The sequence below is a fragment of the Phyllostomus discolor genome, chromosome 2 (assembly GCF_004126475.2).
Source record: "Phyllostomus discolor isolate MPI-MPIP mPhyDis1 chromosome 2, mPhyDis1.pri.v3, whole genome shotgun sequence".
Taxonomy (NCBI): Eukaryota; Metazoa; Chordata; class Mammalia; order Chiroptera; family Phyllostomidae; genus Phyllostomus; species Phyllostomus discolor.
Genome location: NC_040904.2, coordinates 205,368,622 through 205,383,596, shown reverse-complemented (window position 1 = coordinate 205,383,596; position 14,975 = coordinate 205,368,622). Strand labels below are relative to the sequence as shown.

Below are 14,975 nucleotides of genomic sequence, written 5' to 3'. Positions count from 1 at the left end.
GCGTCCCTGCAAATCGAAAGGTTGCTGGTTGGGTTCCCAGTCAGGGCACATGACATGCCTGGGTTGGGGGTTTGGTCCCCGGTCGGGGCACATACGAGAGGCAACCAATCGATGTTTCTCATTCACATCAATGTTTCTTTCCCTCTCTTTCTCTGTCCCTTCTCCTCTCTATAAAGATAAATAAAAATTTTAAAAAGAGAAGAAAAAGATATCGTTGGTTGACTCTAGCTACCCCAGAGAAACAGTTTCATTGTGTGGAGTTACACTCCTTCCAACGCCCAGTACTCAGCATTTTATAGACGTGACCACAAACCCTGCACTTAATCAACGGTCCATTAGACGTCTGTACATCAGACAGTAAAGCTTTCTAAATTATCAATAAATCAGTAGAACGGGGAGATGCAGAAATGAACCACAGACGTTTTAGTCATTCATGAGTTCCCAAGGAAAGGAGCCTCATGAGAAAATGGTGCGGAAAATTCCCAGAAGGGAAATAACCCCACAATATTAGGACACACCCCTCCTTAGCTTAGGGACCAGCCGTAAAGCCTAAGGAGAGACTTCTGAAAGCAGAGCGAGGGGGTCGATGGTTGTCTTGCCTAATCGTGCACATCAGGAACCGGGCTGAAGACAGAGACATCTGGGTTCATCTCCAGGCTCCCACATTGACTAAGTACACCTGCAACAAGTTCCTTAACCTTCCTCTGCCTCTGTTTCCTCCACTGCCCACCTGATAGAGTTATTAATATTAATGTTAGACCGTAACTCTCCCATCTGGGAAACACAAAGCACTCTGGGTCCTTCAAGCAACGGGAATTTAAAACAGGGAATAGGTGATAGAGGAAGCCACAGAGCTGAGACACCAGGCAGGTGCCCAGCTCAGAGACTGGGGATGGTGGCTCATTCTTCGGGCTGGAGGGACAGTGTGGTAGGCCGTGCTGCAGGGGCTGAGAGCACAGCAGGGCCTGAGCTGGAGCCATGGAGGAGACGTCACAGAACGCAGGGAGGAGGGGGAGAAATTCGCTGGCCTCTTCCTCATGCCGTCTTCCAGGTTCCCACCAGAACCTCCCAGGTTTTGACCTCCCTGGGAGTGATAGGGTCAAGGAGCCCAGGAAATGTAGTTCCCTGAGAGAGAGGACAGAGCCAGGAAAGGGCAGGGCAGGGCCTGCCTCCCACCCTTGCTAAGAGTTGGAGTTTTATGGTTACTGTATAATCTCATCACCTCCCATCAATATTTTTAAAATTACTTTTAAAAAAATGTGAATACTTTCTAACCAACCCAGCAGATTGCGTATCCCTAGCGCCTCCATTGTGGGCCTGAATTGCCATTTCCCATGACAAAGAACCAGGCTGCTTGGAGAAATGCCCGACTCTAGATCTAAGAAACATGTAGATGAGCCTGGAACATTTTGTTATGCCAAAAAATAAAAAAAATGTATCAAAGACAATTGGGCCATGATTAGGATTCAGAGGCCAGCTCTAAGGGTTTCCCTGATAGCCAAAAATGGGACCATGGAAGCATCAATAACAATAACTACAATGGATTAAAATACAGGATGGGGAAAAGTAGGTTTACAAGTGTGAGTACATGAAACACAGAGTTTATTCTTGTATTATTATTTATTAGCTATCATATTATTTTTCATATAAACTGTAAACATCTCCTTTTGCCCCACCCTGTACATCAAATATACTAAAATTCATGAGTTTATAATAGTACTAAGGGGGAAAAAATTCTCATTTGTCACCTTTGCAGAATCCTAGGAAGCCAATTGTTATGGGCTGAATTGTGTCCCCACAAAATTCATGTTGTAACCCTAACCCCCAGTGTCTCTGAATGTGACTGTATTTGAAGGTAGGGCCTTACGAGAGGTAACTAAAGTTAAATAAAGTCATCAGGGTGCATCCTAATCCAATATGAGTCACGTCTTCCAAGAAGACACGAGGACTCAGACACACACGGAGGGAGGAGCATGTGAGGACCCAGGGAGAAGACGAGCCAAGCAGAGGGTCCTTGGAAGAAACCAGCCCTGCTGACACCAAGATCTTGGACTTCCAGCCTCCAGAATTATGAGAAAATTGATTTCTGTTGTTTCAACCCCTCCTGGTCTGTGGCCCTTGCTGTGGCAGCCCCAGGATGCTGACACACACCGACTCATCATTCCAAACTTTGGTGAGTGCAAGGGAAGAATCAAGCACGTAACCTGCCTTTTTATGTATGCATACCTCAGGGTGACCAAATACTTGATGAGCACAGGTTCCTCTTCCTGGCTAAGAAGGGGGGGAAGGAATTTTTAAATCACTACTTTGCAAAGCCTTAATGTCAGGACACAGTGGTTCTAGGCAATGTCACCAGCAGCAGCTACCTTCACAAAAAGGGACAACTTGATCCTGGCTCCTAATGAGAGTGCACAATGCCATCTGTATATATCCTTGTGCCAAACTTGAACCTAGACCGGATCAGCTCTTTTGACCTAGTTACTAATTCACAGAAAATACAAGGGGCAGAGGGACACGCTGAAAAACAGCAGAGGGAGGTGATCAACAAAAGCTAGGAGACGAGAAATTCCATAGGACAAGTAGCTTATTTCATTTTTCCTCAAAAAATGAATTGCAAAAAAAATTAAGAGTAAGAGAACTCTGTAGAGTATAAATGGTACAGGTTTGCAAGTTCCATTTGTAGATCTTCAGATTCTATTTCAAATAAACCAATTTTTAAAAAATTATGAGACAAGGCAGGGAAACCTGAACACTGGATATTTAATATTTAAGCATATTTTTATATTTAACGTGGAAGAATATTTTAGGTGTCATAGTGGGTTTATGGTTATGTTTTGTAAAAGCGTTTATCTTTTAGAGACATCCTAAAATATTTATGGAGAAATAATGTGACGTCTGGGATTTCCTCACAAATAATCTCATGTGGGAGGCGGAGTAGGCAGGTTGCAGATGCAGCCCATCCATCCAATGGGTTGGATGTTATGAGGCTGGCTGATGGGCGCATGAAAGTTCCCTCCACTATTCTCTTTACTTTTGAATGTTTTATGTTTTCTATTACAAGATGTTTTTTTTAAGAGACTGTTTTAATATTGCGGGCTGTCCAACAGAAGCAGACACGCTCACTCTTACTAGTAATTCAAGAAATGTAAAGGAATATAGCTTTCGGCCTACTGAATGAACAACAACGTGGTTTGAGTGGTAATTCTTAATGGTACTTTCTGAGGTCAGGTGAGACAGACACTTGCAGGCATTGTAGCAGGGATGTAAATTGGTGGATGCGACACTTTTGGAGGGCAGTTTTGTAGCAAGTAGGGAGAATATTAAAAGAAACACTTCTATCTTATTTAGAAGAGGGTCACATACTTTTTATGTCTGTACTCTTTAAATCGGTAATTTCATAGGATAGTTTGATACCTCCAATTCTTGAAATAAAGAGGCAAAAGCTTTATAATTAATAAATATATTCATTGCACCATTATTTATAATAGGGGAGGGGAAAAAACTAGAAACCAGGCATAGTCAGAACCAGGTAAAATTAATTAGAGCAAAATATTATTGGCAGTAAAAACGTTAAGAGTGTTTCAAAAGTCTTGAGGCAAGGCTTATGCTACAATTAATTTTTTAAAAGATAGGAAGAAGCATTTTATGATTGCAACTTACTGGTGCATTGGACTTTTCCAGAGGGAGAAGAGAATGGTAGAGGCATGGATGAACAGACAGATACGTTTCTTACAGTGCAACACTGACCCTCCTCTCCCGGTGGAGTTTTGTGACCGCCCCCACCAGTAACAGTGACGGAAGCGCTGCTGTGGACTCCTCAGACTCAGACCAGCTCAGAAAAGACTCCTGCCTGGGTGTCTGGAGACAAATGGCTTTGGCATCCTGAAGCACCGGGCAGATACTACCACGTCCCTGACGCCCAGGCTGGGAAGACCACAAGGAGGCCAAACCACAAGGAGAGGGAGGAAGACGCTTCTGGAGTCACAGCTACTTGAGTCTTCGAGCTCTGACACCAGGCTCCTTCCTACATGCAGAAGCCACAGAGAGGAGTGTGGCGGGAGCCCCAGGCCGACCGACTGCAACTGCGTAAACCAGCCCGGCCGGCACCACCAGCTCAGTCGCTCCCGAATTCCGGACCCACAGGTAACAAATGACTACTGCCCTATTATGGCCCCAAGCTTTGGTGCGATCTCTTTGCAGCAAAAGATGACTAAGATGTAAGTATATAAAATATGTAACTATATAAATAAAAGCAAAAATACATGAAAATAAAACAAGTAAACGATACCCCACAATATTAATAGTGGTTATCTTGATTGGGATTAGGTGTGTCTGTTTTCTTCCTTCTTCCACTTGCTGATGTTTTTGAACGATCATATATTTCCTCAAAAAAACGGGAAACTAAGTTTCCTGGTGAAAAGCATGTAACTGTGAATTTTTTGGCATCCAGTCTCCCTCAGCCCAGTTCAAGGGTTCCCACCAGGGTTTTCTGAGGATCACGTGCAGGTGCATAAAGCCAAACACAACTGAAACCTCGAGGTGTGCGGCAGACCATCTCATTCACCCCTGAGCTGCTCTCGGCGTCCTGTACGCGCGCCCATGAAGCGGTTGCTGTCGGCTTTTCTGTGAACTCAGTGTCTCCATGACAGGGCTTGGTCCCCTCCAGAGCCCCCTTTTCTTCCATCAGGCGGCGATGACAGGAAGTCTTTCCTTCTAATGAACTGAGACGTGTCTCCGGGGAGCTCGCACTCACTGGTCCGTGCATTGTTCCAGGCCCTGGGACGCAACAGGGAACAAGACTGAGTGCTATCCCCGAGAAGCTTAGATCCTTAGTGGGGCAGATGCACAGTTACCGTATGTTGTAGAATGTAAAGACAGAGAGCACTAACTAGTATGAAGAAGATAAATCAAGGGAAGAAGCTGAGAGTGAGGGGAGTACGATTTTAAAAAGGGTACCCCGGGGAGTTGAACTTTGAGACCTCACTGAAGTGACAGAGGGCACCTTGTGAATATCTAAGGGAAGAACATTCCAGGTGAAGGAGCATCAAGGGCGAAGTCCTGAAGCAGACACCTGCTTGGCATACCTGAGTAACAGCCCAAAGGCCGGGAAGGCTGGGGCGTGGTCAGCACAGGAGAGAGAGGCAGGAGAGTGAGGTCAGGGGAGAACGGAAAGGCAGATCATGAAGACTTAAGAGCCATGAGGAAGACTCCGGATTTTACTCTCAGCGTCATGGCAAACCGCCGGGGCCTCTGAGCAGACAGAGGGATGTCGTGAGCTGACTGATGTTTTCAAAGCATCTCCTGGCTGCTGTGTGAGCATCTGAGGGGGCTGAAGGAGAGGGGAAGAAGGTGGGAGGTGGCCGTAGCATCCAGGCAGCAAAAGGGTTAGAAGTGGCTGCATCCTGGACGTATTTTATAGGTAAAGCGAACAGGACTTGTTGGATTAGACGGAGGTGTGGAGGTGAGAGGCGAGTCTGAGTCCCTCCAAGTCCCTTTTAAACAAACAGCCTTATGTCTGCAAATCCTTGCATAGTAAGATGGCGGGGATGCCCCTGTGGGTGAGCCGTGGTCGGTTCCTGCTCTCCCCTGCGAGAGAGGGACAGACATATCCCCAGACCATTTTAGCATATTAGGGCCTAGCATATTAGACACTGTAGTTAGGCTAAATGTTAAAATGAACATACGTGGGAACCTAAATAAAAAAAGGGCCGTAAGGGCTTTCTACAGGAGATATACTTCTATGAAGCTCGGATGAGTAAGGGCTGGAGGGTGAAGATCCCTCCCAGGAGTGGGACCAGCCTGCCGGAGGCCTGGAAGCAGGAATCCGAGGGGGGTGTCCGGGAAAACACCAAGCACTGGGCGTTCTCGAGCTTAGCGTGCAGACGGGACAGGGAAGGAAATGAGGAGGGAGAAGGCCACAGAGACCAAGCTGAGGGGCCTCTTGGCCGTTCTAAGCAGCGTGGGTTTTCTCATGAAGGTCATGGGTGAGTGTGAAACCGAGGAGACCTGAGGTGAGTTGTGAGCCCCAGGAAAGTTATTCTGGCAGCACAAGCGCGGTGCAGAGACAGGAGTGAAGGTCAGACTGAAGGCCAGGGGACCAGTGTGGAAGCTATAGCAGCCGTTCAGGGGAAAAAAAATGCTGAGAGACTGAAGTAACAATAGAGGCAAGAAACAAAGGGAAGATACGTTTTTAAAAGACAGAAAGTAGAATGAGCCTTAAGGGCATTATGCTAATGGCACTAAGTTAGAGAGACAAACACTGTATGATATCACTTCCACTTGGAATCTAGAGAAGAAAAAAACCCACACTCATAAATACAGAGAACAGATTGTGAGGTGTGGGGGATGGGGGAAAGTAGTGATAGGGGTCAAAAGGGTCAAACTTCCGGTTGTAAGATAAATAAACCCTGGGAAGCAATCACCGTACAGCCTGGTGACCATAGTTAGCCATACTGCGCTGTACATTGGAAAGCTGCCAAAAGAGATCTTAAAAGTCCTCACCAGAAGAAAACAAATGCAAACTATGTGAGATGGTGGGTGTTAACTACACTTATTGTGATGACCATTTCACAATATATCCATCTATTAAATCACTCTGTTGTACACCCAAAACTAATGCAATGTAATATGTCAATTTTATCTCCATCTAAAATTTAAAAAAAAATAAATGGAAGGTAAAATGGACAGGCTTTGATGACTGGTTGCATGTTGGGGTGACTGAATGTGGCCTAGGGTAGTTCCCAGTTTCCCACGTGGGTGACGGACTTGGAAGACTGGGAGAGGCAATGGGTGTACTTGGATATACCCAGTCTGACTTTCCCAAGGGACATGCCCAAGTGGCTGGTTCTGCACGCAGTTAGACGTGGAATTCTGAAGTTCCGGGAGAAGGTCAGGGCTGGAAATAGATACATGTCCATCTCATTGTGTCCCCTGGGGCTCTGTAAGTCAAGTCTGATTTGCTTTTCACACGGAAGTCCCTTAAATATTTGAAGACAGCCAGGACATCCTTCCACTCCACCCCACTGAGCTGGCTGGAGGCTAAGCGCCTCGGTTCCTCCCATCACTGCTCACTTGAGGGGCAGCCAAGCCTTGTGGCTGAAAGCCTTGCTACTCAGAGTGTGTTCTGCGGCCCGGCGGCAGCACCTGGGGGCTCAGAGAAACGGAGAATCTCAAACTCACTCCAGATCTACTGAATCAGAGTTTGCATTTTAACAGGGTCCTCCCCCTCCCCCCCAACCCCCCTGATTCGTGCCCAGCACTCTGGCATAAAGCCCAGTGGATTCATACTGCCAGGGTTTTCACTCTGGCCCTGATACTGATTAGCTGTGTGGGGCAGGCTATTTACCCTCTCTGTGACTCAGTTTCTTTTTCTATCCAGTGGGGATAATTTTAGGACTTACTCCATAGGGACATTATGAAGGCTCAAATAAAACAACCCACATAAAGCACTGTATACAGCCAGGCACTGAGTATGAGTATATTAATGATAACGGCTTCAGCCTCCTCGCCACACTGATCCACCTTTCCTGAGTCACCTCCAGTTTGTCTGTGCCTCTTTCAAAGCAGATCACCCAGAGCTGAGCACGGCCAGGGGCTGGCCAGCCCTGAGTAAGCTGGACTAGTTCATTCTAGATGCTCACTTTCATACCACAGAATAGAGTCAATAGCGTAGAAGGGCTCAGATGCGCTGGGGAGCCCAGCTCCCTGCATTTGAATCCTGTACCTAGGATTAAGCAGCTGGGTGGCCTTGCACAAGTCGCCTAACCTCTCTGTGCCTATTTCCTCATCCATGGAAGTGAGATAATAATAGTATGTGTGTCATAGGGTTATTTTGAAATTTTCGTGACTTAAAGCCCTAGAATGGGGCTTGGAACATATAAAGTATTCATGAAATGGGACAATCAGTAAGTTCTCCATACGATGCACCTCACGAAATCATGGTGTGTGAGAGGTCCAGAAAGGTTAAGAGATGCGCCCAAGCCACACCAGCTAGAGAGGTGGAGGCCAGAGACTGGCTCAGAAACCAGGGTCCCTGACTCAGGTCTGAGACCCGTCCTCACAGCAGGTACACCACAGGCTGCGCTCTGCTTGACCTGCACAGTTGTGCGGGGTAGACCTGCCCTTGCCATGCGCAGAGCCTCAGAATCTAGCTGCCTACGCGTGGGGTGTGGAGGGAGAAGGGGCTCACTGTCTGTACTCACAGAATTTTTCCCCCAAGGAGTTTATTTGGGCAGACCAGCGGACAGGGAGGCCCCGCATCTAAAAGAAGGCGTCGGGCCTCTTGATGGTGGAGCGTGGCTTGTGCGGGCGCCGAAGGACTTGGTGAGACAGCAGGAACTTAATCTTGGAGTCATGGAACTGCTTGACTGCCGGTGGGCGGCGCTTGCTGGTCGCAGTCTCCTTCCTCCACCTTTGTGACCTGGCTGGAGTGGGCGCGGGTGTGGAGCACTGGGTGACAGCACCTGCCCCCCATCAGGGGGTCCCTGTACCCCCTCCCGGTCCTGTTGCAGCTGCCACTGCGGGGGTCGAGGCGCAGCCAGATGCCAAAGTTCTTCACCCAAAGAGGGACTTTTCAAATACCGGCCTCCAACAGACGATTTCCCCTGAAGATTTCTTCTTTTTCCATTGAGACACACAGTACCAGAAGCAGACTTGGCAACGAGGTGGTTAGGTGCAGAGACACGCCTGTGCAGCGCTTGGGCGGTGGGCAGGCCGCGCCCCACTACCTTGTACTCCACGGACAGCTGTTCTCCCCGCTCCCTCCGCCACCGACGGAAGGCTATACTCTCAGAATCTGAATGTTTCCGGATTCTGCTTCAGGTCAGCCGTGAGTTCCGTAATTATGATTGTCATGCGGAGTTAATTTCACTGAGCAATAATTTTTGACTCTTCCCCCTCCCTTAGTGCCTTAAGTCTTGAAAAATGTTGATGTCAGGGATTTTGCCTGGAACCTGAAGCTGAATGTATTTATTTCTTCACCTTTTCCTGCAAGTGCCCGCAGACTGGCAAAAAAATTATCTCTATTCGGCCTGGCAGTGGGCAAGGTGGGTTTTGTTTTTAAAAGATTTTTATTATTTTTAGAGAGATGGGAAAGGAAGGAGAAAGAGAGGGAGAGAAATATGGATTTTTACCCCCAACCAACAACCCAGGCATTTGCCCTGACCGGGAATCAACCGGTGACTTTCCAGTTTGCAGGCCGCTGTTCTGCCCACTGAGCCACGTGAGCCAGGGCAGCCGGCTGGGGTTTTGTTGTGTGTTTTAGATTTGCCGACTTGCCACCAGAAGCAGGGTGCTACGCCAGGGACAGTGGGACAACAATGAGTGGTGAGCATGACAGCAGGATCGTGGATATGACCTTCCGGTGAGGATCAGAGTTGTAATTCCCCACCCCCTCCCCCAAAGCAGGTTCGCTGGGAGAATATGAGGTCCAGGAGAATATAAGGTAAGGTGCATCTGGAGGGGCACCCCACAGGAGTCTCAGGAAGGACATTCAATCTAGGAAGTGCTGCAGTAGAGGCCAGATGCAGAGAACAGTCTTTGGAATTAGATAAGGATCAATTTCCTTGTGAGAGTCTTCACTTCTCCAAGCTTTGGCTCCCCTTAGCAGGGGCCAATCCGTGAGGCCGCCTCACAAGGCTGTTGCGAGGACTAAATGAGATAAAGCACACGAAACACATAAACTTGGAGCCTGTGAGCTCCAAGTAAGGGTGAACTCATTCTTCTCGAAAATGCAGGGGAGTCTTCAGGGTATAAGCACAGTGTCGGAACCCAACAGATCTGGTCTCAAATCCTGTTCTACCATTTACAAATTGTGTGGCCGTGGCTCCCCATACTATAGAAAACGGGACTAACACAGTCCTCCGTCCTGAAGTTGTAAGGATGGAGACAACATGAGTCAACACTTAACACAATGCCTGGTATAATCACTGGTGCCACTGTCAGATACGCCTGGCTCTCTTTCCAGGCACAGGATAGAACTGTACCATTTCAATGCAAAGTTAGGGGTGACCATGTGACTCACATTGGCTAATGGAATGTGAGGCACGTGGAGATGGCACTTGTGGCTAGAAGTTTTCGGAGATGCTGTGCAATCTGCCACATCGCCGAGCTCTTGCTGGGCAGACCTTGGGAGCGCAGGGTCGTGATGGAGCCTCTGTCAGCCTAGATCCTGAGAGTCTATGTGGAGCAGAGGCTGCCTGCAACCCCAATGGACACGTACCACAAAAGGAAAAGAAAACTTTTGTTATGTTAGCCCTAGCTGGCGTAGCTCAGTGGATTGAGCGCGGGCTGCGAACCAAAGTGTCGCAGGTTCGATTCCCAGCCAAGGCACATGCCTGGGTTGCAGGCCATGGCCCCCAGCAACCGCACATTGATGTTTCTCTCTCTCTCTTTCTCCCTCCCTTCCCTCTCTAAAAATAAATAAATAAATCTTTAAAAAAACACTTTTGTTATGTTAAGCCATCAAAAGTTTGAGGTCACTTGTTATTGCAGCCTAACATAATCCACCCTGCCTGATACACCTGGTATATATAGTGACCTCTCAAATTATTGCCAGCTATGATTATTATAATCTTTGTCCATTAGTCACTTACAGCTCATGTGGAGAAGAAGCAAGACTTATGAAAATGAAAGATTGAATAATAAGCTTTCACTGCTTATAAGAAGTGCAAAATAAGTGCACATTTTCTGTTTAGTGTATATTCTACAACGTAGTAAAGAGAGATTGTGGCCTACAATAATTAGGAAAGGTCTGGTTTTATAAGACCCAAATTTACTGAGACTTTAATTTTTGTCCTATCTAAAGTAAAAAGGAATTTAATTCCTGATGTGTCTTGTCATATAACCTAGACCTTGAGTTCTTGGGAAGAATCTTAAATTAAAATTTAAGCAATTATAGCAACTGCAGCCTCCCAAAGTATTATCTGCTTTTATTAAATTTCAATTTCTAAGACAGAGGTCTTTCATTTGGGCTTTTCATTAAACTAAAAGGAAGGAAGGAAGGGAGGAAGGAAGGGAGGAAAGGAGGAAGGAAGGGAGGAAGGAAGGGAGGGGAATATCTATGGGATATATTGCTGTTTTGTTTTTTCTTACTGAGCGCATTTCCCTCCTGGTTTGAAGCAGGCTGGGCTCTTGTCTGCTATCCTGGGATCCACGGAGGTCTAGGCAGTAGGACCCCAGTGAGAAGGCTGCAGTTGGGGAAGCTGCGACGGGGACCATAGCTTCCAACAGCAGATGCCAGCACGAGACATCAAAAGACCAGGCAGGAGCGGCCAGAACCCAGAGCCTCAAAGCAGAACCAGGTCTGTGAGCAGTGGGAGGACACGGAGCATGTGCAGAGACCTCTCCTCTACTGGCACAAAGCCGCCTCAGCTCCCTCTCCCACCTGGGTGCCATGCTAGGAAGGGGGTGGGGTAGGGGAGGGGGGAAAACACCCATGACAGATGTCTGAGCTCCTAATTGATGAAGCAAACGGATGAGGTAAACTGAAAGAGAGTATCCCCAAGGATGAGAACTCCAGAGCAAGGCGAAGATGAATTTTAGAAAACTGAAGTACTATGTTTCTCACCTAAATAAATTTGATTCCACTGTACATTTACTAATAATCACATGCAGTGAAAGTACGATGATTACACAGTACCCACATCTGAACAAGCACGAGAAAAATTAACCCACCAGCCGTGTGGCTCATGTCTTACGAGATACTAAAACAGCAGTTCAGCCGTTCAGTAGTTCTCAAACTTAAAGCGTGCGTCAGAATCATCTAGAAGGTTTGTTAGAACAGTGATCACTGGGCCCACACCCAGAGCTTCTGTTTCAGTGGATCTGGGGTGGGGACTTAGAACGTGCATTTCTAACAGGTTCCCAGGTGCTGCCGATGCTGCTGGTCCAGGGACCACCCTTTGAGACGCACTGCTCCGATTCCTCTATGTCTGAGGTTCAACTAGGTTTTCCTTCCTATGGTCTCTCCGATGGATATGAAATATTGGCAGGTGACAGACAGTATAACGAAGCTGCAGCTATTGTGTTATCCTTGTCCCATCATCATCCTCATTTTCTTCTTCATCTCCATCATCACCATCACTCACTCCAAGCATTTACTAGGAGGCAAGCTCTGCACTAAGCACTTTACACAGCTGATCTCATTGAATCCTCACAAACACCATTACTTTCCTTTTCCCGGTGAAGGAACTAAGGTTTTGAGAAGCCAAGGAACTTACTCAAAGTTATAGAGCCCCAAAGTGGCATGCCGGAGACTCCAACGGGGCATCCTGACCCACCCAATGTCTGTCTCTCTGTCACTTGAACGATGCTTTTTGTAATGGGTTCATTGAAGGGGCTACAGAGTCTCAGAATGGATCAAAGAAAAACAAAACCATTGACTATAAGAAACTCTGTTTTCTCTGGTTGGCCTTGAGCCACCTTGGACACTGGGACCCTTCTAGATGTATTTCCCCATGGCTTCTCTCCTGCCACCATTTTACTCCCTTTTAAGTCCTTTCCTTCTTCACAGCCTACCCCAAAGTTTCTCGTCACTCCCTATCAGACAGTTTAGCTCTTGCTGCTTGCTTGTCACTTTCTCAGCCGCCTCTAGGTGAGGGCAGGAAGGGGCAGAGGGAGGGGTGTTTGCTGGAGCACCTAATTAAAATGAATTTTGCTAAGCAAAAAGCCACCTCCTCTAGAGAGAAATTGTACCACTTTTTTTGTGAGCAGAAGTGGCTGTCAGCAATTGTGGTTTCAATGACTGGGTTTATTTTTCTGTTTGATATGCATAGTTTTTAAAATTCACATTATGGAGCAGCGTGTCCAGTAATGGGCCTGACTAGCATGGACTTGAACAGGAACAGTCCTTGTTAAGTCCACCGACATGTGTTAGCCCCAAGGGGTATTTATCACAGCGTCCCTCACGCCAGCCCCGACACTTGCTGAGTTTTGAACTACCCCTGCCCACGTGGCAGTGGGCGCCAACAGTGTGAGCCAACCTGAGACCTAAACTCGAACTTTGAAAGACTTCGTCAGAAACATAAATCACGTCAGTCAGCTGCCTGAAAACGTGCTCCCTAGGTTCCCTCCACAAGAATTTCCCATCTGGGTGTCACATGTGGCAGGACAGAGTCGTGTGCCCAGCGCATCTGAGTAGAAGAACGTGTGTGCTCTTATTCCCAAACGTGACTCAGCTGTGCATCCTGGGTACTGGATGGGGAAAACCTGAATGGAAACCCCACCGCTCCTCCCTTCTCCTCCTCCCTGGCGGTCAAATGCACATTCCAGCTGGGCCCAGCTCAGGACAGGGTGTGCGGGTACCTTCCCAAGGATCAGCTGGATTGCCCCACAATGTCAGGAGGTGGGGGGTGAGTGGGGGAAGGAGGGAGGGTGGGAGTGGAGGGAGAGGGAGCTAGGAGTCATGGCAGTGTAGCCAATGGTCAGCCATGGTGGTCATTGGTTAACTCTGGGCTTCCAAGCAGGGCCTTTTGCACCCTCCGAGACAGGGCTGATAAATAGGCGCTTGCCCCTTCCTCATTCACATGCTCCCACTCTTTGCACAATCTCTCTTTCCCATTTTCCTGATTATCAAAGAAGTACACGCTCGTGCACACAGAAAAAGAATATAAGGCAATCAAGATCCCTCCATCGAAAAGTAATCGCTGTTAGCGATTTTATGTATATGCCTGCAGATATTTTTTACATACCTAAATATATAATTTTTAAAAAAATAAAAACTGCATCACACTGTATGTACTGTTTCACAACCGGCTGAGTTTTTTTCTACTTCAGAGTAAATCGTGGATCTCTCTTCATGCCAATCAGTACACATCTACATTGTTATTCCTGGCGGTACATTATATGACAGACTATTATAATGTATTTAACAATCCCTCTTGTTAAACTCAGTGCTGAACTAGAGTCCTCTTCTCTCCCCATCCCCCATCCTGCAGCAAACGAACATGTAGTGATTTTCTCCCCGCCTCTGTTACTGGTTCTGACTCTCCCCCTGCACTGGGGCTCTGAGGTCTTTCTCCTGTGCCCCCTGTCCTTACAAGTTCCTTGTGGGTGGGACCATGACCTCTAGCCATCTGAAATTGCTACAACCTACGCAGCATGGCCGGCAATGGACAGACAGAGGGAGGGACAGACTGGCCACCCCCGGCCAGTGAAAAAGGAGTGTTTGCTCTTAAATCACACCTCTCCCCACTAAGGGTTCTCTCACCTGTGCTTCCTTCTCCCTCCTCCCTCACACATTCTAGCATGTTCTCCATCTCACTTTCACTCCTGCTCTTGGGTTCTCCTTAAGCTTACTTTTGCTGACACACATGCTAGCGTTCTCCTTCTTTTTCTTTACCCTCTTTTTTTTTCTTTTCTCTTCCTCTCCTCCACACAATACACACACATGTCACACCTACACCTCTTGAACACTCCATCCCCTTCATCCCTTTACAATCCTGGCTCTGCTGCTTACCAGCTCTGTGACCTTGAACAGGCCATTTCCCCTGAGCCTGTTTCCCCATCCATAAAACAGGAAAATGCTACAGGCATACCTCAGAGACATCGCAGGTTCGGTTCCACACCACATAATAAAGTGAGTATCACAATAGGTCTTTTTTCTGGTGGAGGGTCTTCCTTCCAATCTGTAAACACACACACATGCCCCAGCTGTGAAGTGCAATAAAGCGAAACGCAGTAAAACAAGGTATGCCTGTATCTGGTTCAGGATTATTGTGAAGACTAGAGGTCAAGATGGTAATGCACCTGGGTGCTCATCAATGGTGCTTGTCGTCACTATGCCAAAGACATCATTAGAAAAGCCCATTCAAGGAGGACTCAAGTGTTGGGACTCTAAGAAAAACAAGTGTTTCTCTTCTTTTTGGTCGTGGAGCCACAGTTCTCAGCTTCAGGGCTATCAGCATGCCTAAGTGTCGCCCCACGTGAGAGCAAAGGCATTTAGCAAAGGGATTAAAAGCTCCATGGGGAACTGGAAA

General features: G+C 47.3%; 1 pseudogene; it reads right to left on the bottom strand.

Annotated features, from left to right (window-relative positions):
* Nucleotides 1-8,212: 8,212 nt before the first annotated feature.
* Nucleotides 8,213-14,311, bottom strand: LOC118498579 (annotated as a pseudogene).
* Between the last annotated feature and the right edge of the window lie 664 nt (nt 14,312-14,975).